This window comes from Lates calcarifer, linkage group LG16_LG22 (genome assembly GCF_001640805.2).
Source record: "Lates calcarifer isolate ASB-BC8 linkage group LG16_LG22, TLL_Latcal_v3, whole genome shotgun sequence".
Lineage (NCBI taxonomy): Eukaryota > Metazoa > Chordata > Actinopteri > Centropomidae > Lates > Lates calcarifer.
In genome coordinates, this window is record NC_066848.1 from 21,427,536 (window position 1) to 21,440,154 (window position 12,619).

At 40.0% G+C, this 12,619-nt stretch overlaps 1 pseudogene; it reads right to left on the bottom strand.

The window, feature by feature from the left end:
- The window catches only part of LOC108894843 (bifunctional heparan sulfate N-deacetylase/N-sulfotransferase 2-like), a 33,289-nt pseudogene that overhangs the window by 10,089 nt on the left and 10,581 nt on the right, over window positions 1-12,619 (bottom strand).

Here is a 12,619-nt window from a genome sequence, read left to right on the forward strand (position 1 = left end):
AGTGCAGCAATCAACAATATAAAGAGTTCTATTAACATGCATCTCATTAAGTGCCAGTGCTGGCTTTTTACATGTACAGACAGCTGACACAAACTAATTAAATACCCTTCCAATTTCTAGCATGAGTCATTGATTCCCACCACAGTCATTTCTAAGGAGTGGTTAGCATGGTAAAACCTGTGCTTACAACAACCTTTCCCAAGATGCAAATGGCACTGAAATTTTAATTTTTGTGTTCTTCTTAATACCCAGGGGCCTGTGAGTTTCAGTTCATTTCAGTTGGCTACCAAAACCCACTGGTAGAGAGTTTAAAATGTTTTAAAATTGCAGAGTGACTTTACCAGCTATTCTCTGTTTCTGTCTGTTGTTTGCTGCAGAGTAGGTAGTGTACAGTGGTTTTTTCCTCTGAAAACAGCTGCCTGCTGCAGCCAAAAACAACACAGAGCGGTGAGACTCAACCAATATAGTAAAGTTGTGGTCTGGACATATAAACAATGAGCTCAAGTTCATTATAGCACCATAAAGCCAAGGGGAGCTGCAGATTAAGCTGGTAAGTCTCTTTAGGTTCATCACTATCACAGGCACCTCTCACACTGTCATTTCATACATTGATTGTTATCATAAAAACACAGAATATGGGCACTTTAAGGGTATAACTGATTCCTACTTCATGTTCATTGCATATTTACATTATAAATATTTAACTCCTACAAAAAAATGGATCCTTTAACTACTAATCTATTACTGTTTTTAAATGAATGTCAGCATCTCAAAATCAACCACTACACAAAGGCAACTTAAATCGATCACCTCTACCTTAATATTATTGTGGACTTGTGTGAGACTTTGGCTGAGACCTCTGGCCTACCCACCTCTACGTCTGACACCTTCATACGGGTTCCCTCCTTGCCAACAAAAATATCATCCACATCTACCAGGATATGGCGGTCCAAGGACAAACACAGCCTCTTCCCTGTCAGGTAGGCGATGGCGTCTACAAACACCAGCTTGTGAAGCCAATAGTTGAGGTTGTTCCCAAAAAGAACTCTTTGAATACCATCATGGAGCCCCAAGTCCTGGACCACTGTTGCATGGAGGGTCCGCAGGGGGCTGGGTCCAAAATGTGCTAGTGCCTCAGAGGACTTGGTGCTGGCCAGAAGCACTGGTTCATAAGTAGAGTGGTTAGACTGAAAAATGGTCCAGTCCTCCCCTGGTAAAGAGCCCTGCTCCACCTGGTTGGGCTTGGTGATGTAGAGTAGAGGAGCACTGGGATTGATGCGGTAGTCCCTGAGTCCCAGGTGTGAATGTAGAAAGAGAGGGAACCCTTTAAGCTGTGCACTGAGAAGAGAGTTTTCATTAGCTTTGAAGAAGCCAATGACACCTACTCCATACTCAGCACAGTACTTGTCCAGCAAGTCACGGTTCCACGCATCCAGGTTGACATATTTCAACACATTTTCATAGATGATAAGTGTGTAGCGTCCACGGTTACGCTCTGTCAATGTGGGCATGTCACCTTTACCAGGAGCAATCTCTGTCCGGTAGTGGAAGCGGCTAGACTCTAATATGGCTACAATCTCCTGGCCCAGCTGGGAGTAGATGCTCTCTACAAACACCAGAACTACAGGCTCTGTCCTGGAATTGTCCACCGCCTTGACCTGCCGTAATCGTCCCTGCCGCGGGGGAAGGAAAAGTGGTGCCCTCTGGACACCAGGCCCTCCTCCAGCGGCCCCCGTACTGGCTCCTGGTGACATCCCTCCTCCTCCACCACAGTCACTGAATGGTAAAGGGGGGGCCTCCTTGATTTTGGGGCTGTTGGAGACATAGTAAGCTAGGAAGGCCATGGACAGCAAGCAGAAGATGATCAGTGCCAGGATGAGGCGGTGAAGCTCCAGCTGGCGGACTCCTCGCATTAGCTTCCACACACCCAAGCCTGCACCTACCATGGTGTTGGAGGGGAGCGGCAGGACTGGGCAGAAAGCAGCAGGGGTGAACAGACAAAAAGAGCAGAGAGGTGAAGTAGGGGTAAGAGGAGGAGGGAGTGGAGGAGGGAGATCGAGCAGTAGATACTGGCACTAAGCTGTGCTGAGGAATAGCCATTTACACTAGGTCACCATGGCCAGCATTATCCATTACCTGCTCTACACCTCTAGCTCTGCAGCACAAAAACAATGAATGGAAGGATAGATTATTTGATGGATGGAATGTAAAATATCAGGAGATCCAAGAAGAAGAAATGGAAGTTGGTTTAATAAAAGCAAACGCCAACACAGGTGGTGTCTGCCTGAAGACCAGTTGGGTCCTGAATATCTGATCCAAAGTTCAGCCTTAGCCTTAGTTTGGTTAGTTCTCTCTTTCAAGCAGCCATGCAGGTGTCTCTGTATGTGGAAGTGTCCCTCTGTAGAGTAGCTTGTAGCTTGTGTAGTCTCTCAGCAGTGGGAGTGTCTGTGCCAGTGGTCTGTGCTTTGGGGCTGAACCCCCTCAGGCCACTTAGCCTGGACATCCCAGAAAAAGACACCTAGAGGATGAAGGCAAAGAGGGGTGAGAGAACAAGAGATAAGTTTTCGATTAGCATTCATTTCTTAAAGCTGCTCTGTACAATTCTGACACATCTGCAGACTCAAAGGGCAGTGACTTTGAATTTTGCCTCCAGTCCTCCGACTCATGCAACCATATTGGTTGTTTGCTCCTACACTTTATTTAGACTAAGAGGACCGTTTCCTAAAGCACTGCCCCCTACCCATGGCAAGACGTATTGCAGAGTGGCAGCACACCAACCGAAGACAGGGCTTCATCATCATGGTAACAGTAATTAACATGTGGTTAATGTTACGGAACAGTATCTGTTTGGTTAGATTTAGGAAAAAAATATGGTTTTGGTTAAAATAGCTTAGCAAAGAAACAACAATAACTGAGGTTTTAAACTGGTTTTAAACTTGTCTCATATACCTGTCCCATACAGTTTTGATGTGGGAGGAGTTATTTGGGGCATCTTGAAGAAAAAATCCTATTCATTTCCACACAGATACTGAACATACAAAATTTTGCTAAATTCTGCAAAACTTAACTTCTTGAATTAAACACAAAATATCTAATGGTAACCCAATTAAAGCCAAATGTACCCACACAAAGATGTGATACTACATTTCTTTGGGCCACAATCTACAGAGAACATCGATACAGATGCTTGAAATGAAAAGACAGCCAAGGGATGATCAATTACTCAATGCACTTATCTTCTTTCTTATGGCATTATTAGTCAGTTTAGCACAAAGAAGCTGCTCACTCATAATTCAAATGCAATTTACTAATTCATCATTCACACAAACAAAGCAGCCTTCACAATGACCCTGAGAACATACCAAGTTTAAGTGTATGGTCCTTCAACCACCACTGTTACTCTGGTTACTCTACACAGTGTGCTGTTTTGTAGGAGTATAGTAACAGTTTGTCTGGGTGTGAGCACATGCATGTCACCTCAATTCTTTTGGCTCTTTGTGCTAATTAAAGGAGCTTCCAGCAGCATGTGGAAGCTGAGTACTATGAGGCAACAAATACACACACGTGCGCATATACACACACAAGACACAACCACGGTCAGCAGAAGACCATGCAGTGAATTAGCTACTGTTTGGGCCTCAATTAATGTTCTGTGGTGGAACTTGGTGTGTGTGTGCATGTGTGTAAGTGAACAGACTCTGGAAAGAATAATGCTGTTTGCAGAAGGCTGAGGTGATGGACACAACTTAGACAATGGAGACACATACACAAATGACAGCTAGTCAGTGATACACTGTTAATGCTCAGGAGAAAAAAACAAACTGTTTGAAACACAATCTGTCATCTCTCTATAACACTTAAAAGTCAGTGTAAAGCAAATTCAGAGATTTGTCTCTGAACACACTGTGTTAGAAAATAGTTCCTTAAAACATGTGTAAAGTCTGTAAACTTTTACTATTACAACTGTGGAATTGTAGCAGGATTTTATGGACAGGTCTGAAACAGTGGCTCGATGACGCACTGGAGCCCCCACACAGCATAACCCCACCCCGAAGACTGTGACCATTATAAATAGCAGGGCTGCATTAGCATCAGTGCTTCTCCTGCTCGACTATTACAGGTTTTGAGCTATGCTGTCAAATGAGATAAAATCAACCATCAAGCTCTTTCATTGGTCCAAAGAAGCTGCTATGTATATTATTCCCCATAATAGCACAGTGTCGGACAGACAGAACAACATACTGATTGTTTTTATATTGTTTTTTATTGTTCTTCTTCCCTCACCTCCAATAGAGCTAAAAAAATATACTGTGTACAAGGAAAGGCCACAGGGTCATCTTTATCCCCACATTTGTTAGGAATATTTCATTTATGGGACATCTTTAAGAACAAAGTTGTTTGAGCAGCAACAATCTTAGCTTCTTGATAAAAAAGGTATATTCTAACAATATCTATTCATATTTTTTTCAGTAGTTAAAGTAATAAGGCCACCATGATAAACCTATAACCTACAAGAAAGTAGTTCATGCCTTCTTTAACAATTTCCATCTTCCAAATGATCTGGCCACATCCCTAGAGAAGATCCAGGCCTTTACTGGATTATTGAGGCTGATAATTATATCAAAGTCACATATATAAAAAATTCTAAGTAAGATATATCAACATATATACTTATTATTAGTTATTAAACAGATCACATAAAAAACATTTTTGTTATTTATGGTCAATGGTGATGGTGACCAAGCTTTGTAATAATCAACAGGACACTTTATATTTGAAAAGTAAACTTGCAAGAGCTCTCTGGTGGACAAACTGTGGAATGGAAAACATTCAAGTTCTATGTTTTCTTAATTATCTCACACACCTCAGCACATCTTTGGCATGTATGTACTAGGCATGGGACGATATGAAAATTTCATGTCACGATTATACTGGCCAAAATAATAAACAATATTATTGCGATAATCATGAAAATATGCTTTGGACTCTTCAAATGGCTCCATAACACACTTAAACCACTTTACATTACATTTTGGTAAGAAACAAACATTTTTACTGCATCACAGATAGGACACATCGTTTTTTAGTTAACATCCGTCAAACAGGTAATCAAACAGGTAATTATAAATCATGAGGTCCCCCTTCAAAAGTAAGGAAAAATAAAGACAATAAATAAATAAAGTAAAAGTAAATAAATTCTAATTGATATGAACTGTTCCTTATGGGCTATGGTTAAATTAATGCTATGTTTAACACTGAAAAGAAAAACTGTAGTAAATTGCAGTCAATTTGCCAGAGACCAAAGCTCCGCTCCAGTCTGAGATAGTGGAGCTATTTGTTGTTTAGCTACATAGCTAACGGCCAATCCACAGTATTTCCACAGATCGGATTTAACTTTGTTTTGTGGGGGATACAATGGGCAAAGCGAGCCTCAGCGATGGTGATGGGCTTGACTGGAAAGATGCAGCTCCCCCTTGTAGCAGTTCAATATAAATCAATACAGGACTGTAATGTGGGCAAGCCAGACCGTTTCTGCAAGTTTCTGCAAGTCGTTTGTCAGGATGTTAATGATTGTCGTGATTCACGACTATCCCAATGATGGAAATTCACTATGATCAACTTATTGTGAGTGTTTTTTATTGCAATGGGTGATAAAATCGTATATCGTCCCATTCCTAGCCTGTACTGACATTACTATTTACTACACATTAATAATGCTGTTTAAGGAAGCTCTGCCCTTAATTTGCAGTCCTGTATTAGACATGTTAAATCTGTCCTTGTTAACAGGTTATGTGCCGCAGTCATGAGCCAACTACAGACCTACTCTAACCTCCCCTTTCTTTTCAAAATCTTCCTAGAAAAAGCAGTTGCAAAACAGTTGTGTGATTTTCTCCAGGATCATAGTTTATTTGAGGTTTTTCAGTCAGGATTTAGGCTGTATCACAGCACAGAGACAGCACTCATAAAAGTTACAAACCTCCTGATAGCATCAGACAATGGACTTGTTTCTGTCCTTGTCTTGTTAGATCTCAGTGCTGCTTTTGATACGATTGACCATCACATCCTTTTACAGAGACTGGAGCACTTTATTGGTATTAAAGGCACTGCACTAAACTGGTTTAAATCCTATCTATCTGATCAGGATATGTCCTTTAACTCACATATAAAACAAACTTCTAGGACTGCCTTCTTTCACCTGTGTAATATCACCAACATTAGAAAAACTAGTCCATGCATTTGTTACTTCCAGGCTGGACTACTGTAATTCATTATTATCAGGCTTAGTTATGCTGCTATAGGCCTAGACTGCCGGGAGATCTCCCATGATGCACTGAGCTTCTCTCTCTCTCTCTCTCTTTCTGCCTCTGGAGCTGTAGAGTCTGACCTGTGATGACAAGTCTCCTGCTGCTCCTACAACTCCACTCAACACCTGCTGCTAGAATTAGAAATTGCTACTATTGCTTCTAGTAGGGTTAGGGTTGGTGGGATCTGTTGGGTCTCTCTCTGTAAATACCTATTTTAAAGAGTACGGTCTAGACCTGCTCTATATGAAAAGTGCCTTGAGATGACTTTTGTTGTGATATGGCGCTATATAATTGAATTGAATTGAATTGTATACTGACACACACTTTCCCATACATTTTATACATTATAATAGTCCTACTTGTTATCTTAGTACACATACATGAAACAGCTACCACACTCAGCAACCACGCTTTACCCTGTGTTCCTTGCAAGAGGCACAGTGTTGGAGACTGTGGTCATTATGAGCATTTGCGGTTTAATGGATTACTAAGCAGAGCTGAACACTCCTCTGGGATCCAGAGAGAACAGCCAGCAGCAGGAAAACTGAGGAACCAACACAGAAACAGCAGTATGGAGGACATGAATATTCACTTGGCGTTACGACGACTTTGAACTGTTCAATAAATTACCATGGTCGTGAGGTTTCTTCCTCAGATCTGAGGGTTCAACAGTCAGAGGGGCAACACAGTCACACTGCTTACCTGGGGTACACGCTACCAGATTTTCAAGCCAGTTTTTGGCCTGAACCCCCATTGCCACATGAGATTTTGAGGTTTGAGAATCAAGACTGGTTGTTGGTGGACGGAATCTGTTAGTGTGCAATGTGCTGTGTTGTTCCTCTTGTTACATACCTCACAATATAAGAATAAAACAGTGAAATCTGTCATCATTTGTTGTCATGTATGTATTCTCTCACATTTTCTTAATCTTCTAAACTCTGCTCTGGAGCAAGTTAACTTCAGAGGATCAGATCAAAACCTGTCAACAGCCCAACTATTGACCAATCAGATCACTGGAATCATTCTAAATAACACATATAAAAGAGTAAAATCTAAAAGAAATAAACACTGCTATACTCAAAGTAAATCCCTGTCAACTGTACTGAATTTTTCCCAGTACATTTATATCTTATGTTTATGCTGAATTTACAGTTTATATTTCGCTGTTAAGTGTTTGATAAAATCCAAAGGAAACATTGTAAAACTAAAGTAAAATGCAATATTTCAGTACTAGTAGTAGTATTTCAAGTCTGATTATCATCCTGATGATACCATTTACCATGATATTTCTGACCAGAATAATTATACTATTAAACAGGAAGTAGTATCCCTCCACTACAGCAGAGCAATGACTGTAGCCCTATTGCAAATACAAATATGGATTTTTCAGCGTTTCCTCTACGTAAGGCAATCTGTGTTTTATCAAGCCACATAATGAATTACAGGTAAGAACAAACTTATTTTATCAACTTAAACTAATCTGAGATGTTTACTTACTTTTGTATCTTTAATTTAGCAGTACTATTATATAACATCATCATCATCATCATCATGTGCTCGATTTGCTTACATACAATCTGCCAAAGTCACTACTGAGAGCTAAACTGTACCAATTAATTCAGTTTGACTAGTTTAACTAGAAAGTAGGGATAGATATTCAGCATTGTGACACATATCAGCATCAGCCTTTTTTTTAATCCGACGGCCAATAAGAGATCAATTTCAAACTGGGCTATTTTGGCTCTGATGCAGCCGCGCCTCTCTGTTAGCAGTCACTACACTGTCTCCAGTATTGTCCCACCCACAACACCATTTGATTGGTTAAATGCACGGGTAACAGCAAATCAACAGTGAAAGCTGTGCATGCACAGTGCTCGCAAACACGGCGAGAGGAGAAAAGGTTTTGCCGGGTGGAGAAGCTCTGAGCTAAGAGATGCTGCTGACCCTGGGAACTCCCTGCACCCTTTGTTTTTGTTTGAACTTAAAACAAAGACAAGTGAAAGATAAAATAACATTTCAGTTATACATTTCAGTTATATTGAAATTTTGGAAACCATATCAGTCTATCTCTACTAGAAAGTAAAAAGAAAAAAAAAAAAAGAGGGGTTGGCTTTCTAGTCTACTGATTTCCAGAACTTGTATTTTGTAACTGACACAATATAACACAATGTATATAACATTTTACATCAGTGAAATGCACATACAATATATACTCTACGCAACTACAAACATATGTTACCTGAATGTTACTGTCGTCTCTGCTGTTAAAAAAGGGTGGGTGGGGGGTGGGGTTGGTAATCAATAATAATCCATAAATTTGCAGCAGAGAGCCTGGATCAACTTCCCTGCCATCAGCAGCAGAGCCACTGCCACAAGTAAACCCAAACCATGACAGTAAAAGGGCCCCCAGAGCATAACAGAGCCCCCAGATCCCCTCACTGAAGCACTAGGACTGAACAGTATGCAAATAATATTGGGATTATTTTGACAGATATTGCAATTGTGATATAAGTAATGATTTTAGTGGCAATTTGTGAATTTCGTTTTCACTGAAAAAAAGAAGACATAAATAAAAATGATGATGTGAGTTTTGCTATGGTCTGCACTAAACAAGCATGTTTCCCTACATCTGGAGAATATGATTTATAGGCCTGGTATCTCTGTTACACCACAATGCCTCATTTAAATACTATTTATATACATTACATTTATATACTAGCCAGTTGAGCCGTCTTTGTGATTAAAGCTCAACAGGGCCTCTTCAGCATTTTAATACATGGACCTGAGTATAATTGGATGTTAACTGCTTAATTGCACAATGCAATGCACCTGTGTGGAGGCATCTGCAGTCGATATTGCTTTTCCACTCATTTATTCAGGGTCCTTCCTTTAATTTGTCACCTATTTGCACATGCACTTATGTAGCTAAGTGACAGTCTGCAGCTGTGTGATTTCTTCAGTATACAAGAAACCTGGTTTCAGTAATTGTGGTACAGGATAAGACACCTAATTTCCTTGGCTGGATTTCTTGTATATTGAAAGCTAATATTTTGTTCACCACCAGGACACCAGGAAACTAATTTTACTTTCATTTCTACACCACCATGTTGGGGTTAACAGTAAACAGTAACAGTAAAGAGAAAAGTGCACTGACTCACCTGGACTGGCTTTACACTCCACTGACATGACACCTTCAGCTTAACATCGTTGGGAACATCTGAAAAAAGAAAATAACATACTGATAATCAAACATGCTGCCACTTCCTAAATACTTTCAAGTAATTTCTAAAACAGCAGGAGTTTATCAGAGAGAAATGAACTAATCTGCCCCTCTCTGCCTCTTTCAAATGAACAATTATTGGTTTCCTTGTATAAAAATCTAATATTTATTAATATCATTAATATCAATATTCTAAACAACAGTAGTGACAGTGATAAAAACACTATCATGACACTATCTTAAACTGTTGTGCACACACTACTTGACTTTAATATTTCATTTTCAGTGAACTGAAAGATGGACTCAACAAAACTTGCTGCATCAAGCAAGAGGTAAAATTCACAGTTTTGCCAGCAAGGTGCAGTGGAAGCATTAGTGCTGAACACAGGCCTAACAACTTTTCTTTCCTTAACTTACTATTTCCTAAATTTATTGTATAAAATGATCCCTAGTTGTGTTATGTTCCACCCCATCAACCTGTCACAAAATACATCTATCACTGTCTTTTAAGCCTTTAGGGATACAATCACTTCCAAATCAAAGCCAATGGGGACAAATGGTGTTGGAAAGTGTTACGTCCTTTACAGTTAGCACTGTATGCACTATGTATAAGTTCTCCTCAGTCCAGGATATCTCGCATTCAAATAGAGCTGTGCTGCACCACCAACAAGATTGGTCTGCTCTGCTGTGGGAATCCCATTCACCAATTGGACCACCATATCCAGACCACCTCCAAAGGTCGTTTCTTCCCCCTCTTACCTGGGCCACCAGCCCAGAATCAGCTTAGCAAATCGTGTATTGATTGACCATGAGAAACATTAGTCAGGTCTCCATCCAAACGTAGTGCACATTTTACAACATGGTGCAAAGAAATTGAATACCCAAGGGGAAACACTACTGTTTTATAAAAATTTGGGGTTGGTTTGTTGAGATAGAGCTGGTGGAGCAGACTGTTCAGTCGGTGCCAATAAACCAGTGCAGACACAGCAAGGAAGAGGACACAGCCATACAAGATGACTATAAGTGCACCAATGAAACCTTAAATGATGGTAAACCATATGGAAAACATAATAGAAGTATTACATTTCTGTTTTTGTATTATTGTGAAGAAGGTTACAGTTTCCACATCAATCTCATGTTTTTATCTGTTACAGTGTTTACCAGCTCTGGGACTGGGCAGGATTTTTAGACTATTTTTTGTACACGTTTCCAATCAGCCTCCTCTGTGTTTTGTCTTCAACATTCAAGCTTAGATGGTCAGACAGCACCAATTTAGTTTTAGTGTTTAGTACCTACAGTGATTCTGAGTTGATATCTTTTTAACAACAGCTCACAAACTGTTTTTCTCCCTAAACAGCTGGACAAGGTAGTTAAATGTTACTCAAACAGGGGGAAAGAGAACATTTGTTTGGGGCTATTTTCAGCAGCAGATTAATCCACATTTGTTGCTCTAGTGAGTATTTGGGACAGCAGGACAGTGTGCGTGGAACTGAATCAAAATAAACTACAGTATGTGTGAAGGAACATGTCACTCACTCACACACTTTTGGAGGGATGCACAATACATTACTGGCTAATTAGTAAACATTTTTTATTGTTCTAATAATGTAATTTCAGCTGATTATTACGTCTGATAAAGTGACTGGGTATGCCTCATGACACCCGGAACTGAACGTGGATTTTTGATTCTGTCTCTTCTCTGCTTACTTGAGGTTGTATTTGACTAAAGTCGATGACGACTCTTGTAATCAGTAAGCGAACCAAAATCCCCTGGTTAGTGAGACATTACAAGCAATTTATCAGACACCTGTTGAACAGTAGATTATCAGCTTGTACAAATGTGATGTCTCATCAGACAAAAAGTGACCATAACAACTGATGCAAACCAGCAAAGCTATAAAATATTTTCCACCCACTTTATTTGTTCTTACTTAATCCTACATTTAAACAGGTTGTCTTGTTCCGATCATGAAATCTTTTTAAAGAGAGACCCACGTACCTTTTGCAACAACCTAACTTAAAATACTCTTCCCTGTGCAAAACAGGTGGTGGAGAACTTGCCCATAAACACACACAACAGGTAGTGTCGGTAGATGGGAAGCTAGTGAGGATCACATTCTGTGAAAATAAGAGGCTGGTAGCCCCATGTGAATAAGAGCAGAGACAATATTGTCAACGTTCCCAATTTATAAATGTAATATATAGTAAAAATAGATGTCTAATAAAATAATTACATTCTGTTGCAATGCACCACCTGGCCTGCAGAGGGTGCAAATCACTAACACAAGTCAGCAGCATAACAACAAACAACAGACTTTCCACTCTTATGGTTGTTTAGATAAATACAGTGTTTACTGCCATGCCCCTTATTGTTGGTTCATGGTGATTTTCTGACCTGACTTTTTCCTGATTATAGCCAGTGAGGAGAAGAATGCAGTGGACCTCCATTCACCTTTTTGTTCACATTTTATGAACTGAATGGTCGTGAAGCAGTTAGCAGACAATACAGAGTATTACTATACTAAACTAATACAGTGACTCTGTGTGATTTGTGACCAAACATACATTTCTGTCTGACTGAATTTTCCTTTCTACCAGTTGATAGGAGTGTCTGACAACTATGTAGTCACATTTCTGCACCAGTATGTGCGGTGAACTTGTGAAAATGTGAACAACCTGATGTTTCAAGTTGTGGGTTATACAGCTCTACAAAAGGAAGTGGAGCTGACAACATCCCTTCTCACAGCCAACATACCCAAACAGTAACTAAATATAAGGCAAATTGCTCTTTTCTGTGTTTTGGGCTTGAAAACTTTTTAAAAGGACAATTGGGCGGAAACTCACAAAATTACAGGTGAAACACCACATCAGACTGCAGTAATGAAAGGAACCCCTACTTTAAACCACAGAGACTACCTAACAATTAATGGGGCTGCTTCACATCTCCTCAGGCTGCACAAAGTGCTCTGTTACATCTGTCTCATCATCACTCCGGGAGAAAGAAAAAGTGGCAACAGGAGAAAGAAAATCCACACAAACATCATAGACATCATTGTCCTTCACAGATGAGGCCAGGACCAGGATTGTGCCCTGG